The sequence below is a fragment of the Corvus brachyrhynchos genome, unplaced genomic scaffold (assembly GCF_000691975.1).
Source record: "Corvus brachyrhynchos isolate BGI_N302 unplaced genomic scaffold, ASM69197v1 C11704849, whole genome shotgun sequence".
Lineage (NCBI taxonomy): Eukaryota > Metazoa > Chordata > Aves > Passeriformes > Corvidae > Corvus > Corvus brachyrhynchos.
The window spans coordinates 1-807 of NW_008245305.1; the positions used below are offsets into that span (position 1 = coordinate 1).

Consider the following 807-nt stretch of genomic DNA (forward strand, 5'->3'; position numbering starts at 1 on the left):
AACACCTGAAGGAGGCTCTTCCCAGAGGTGCCAGTGACAGGACACGAGGGAATGTGAAAAACTGAAACACTGGAAGTTCCCACTGAACATCAGGAAACTGTTACTGTGAGGGTGACCAAGCCCAAGTACAAGATGCCCAGAAAGTCTGTGGAGTTCTCTTGGAGATATACAAAAGCCACATGGACATGTGCAGTGGGTTGCATTCTTTGGTTGCCGGGTGCCCGCCAAGATGTTCTATTCCTCTCCCTCCTGAAAACAATGACAGCTCACAGACTCTCAGGAGAAGGATAGTAAGTTTTTCAGGAAAACTTGCTATCCAAAGGAAGTGCATTTTCATAAAACCATGAAAGATCTGCTTTTTTTCTTGAGCATATAAAATTTCCCTGAAAAAAGAATTTTTCATTCTGATGCATAATGTAAAAATATTCAGAACTGACCATGGTTACAGATCTGCCCTCTCATTTATTACCTTTGTTCAGCAGACACAAATTAGGCAGCAAGCTGATTACAACGGGATTTGATAACTGCCTGTATATTACTGACCTTTGAAATGCAGAGTGAACTACTCATCACCACCAGAAACTACACTATTAGCAGAGGCTCAGGGTCAGGCTCTGCAGTAACAGGGCCTGTAGAGAAGAAGGGAATGAATTTGCCTTCCTGGCTGCTGCCATCACCAATGCTAAAAGTGTGCAGAGCTGCTCCCTTATCAGCATGGTAAAAAGTTACCTGCTTGGCTGGGATGTCCAGGAAGACCCCAATCTTGTGCAAGTTCCTGCTCACGTTCAGACGGGTCCATCGATCTGT

General features: G+C 44.6%; 1 long non-coding RNA gene across 1 annotated transcript; it reads right to left on the bottom strand.

Moving 5' to 3' along the window:
* Positions 1 to 210: 210 nt before the first annotated feature.
* On the bottom strand, positions 211 to 807 carry LOC108449419. The gene is made up of 2 exons (XR_001865586.1): positions 730 to 807; positions 211 to 249 (listed from the first exon to the last, which is right to left on the bottom strand). It is a non-coding gene; the product is annotated as an uncharacterized LOC108449419 (long non-coding RNA).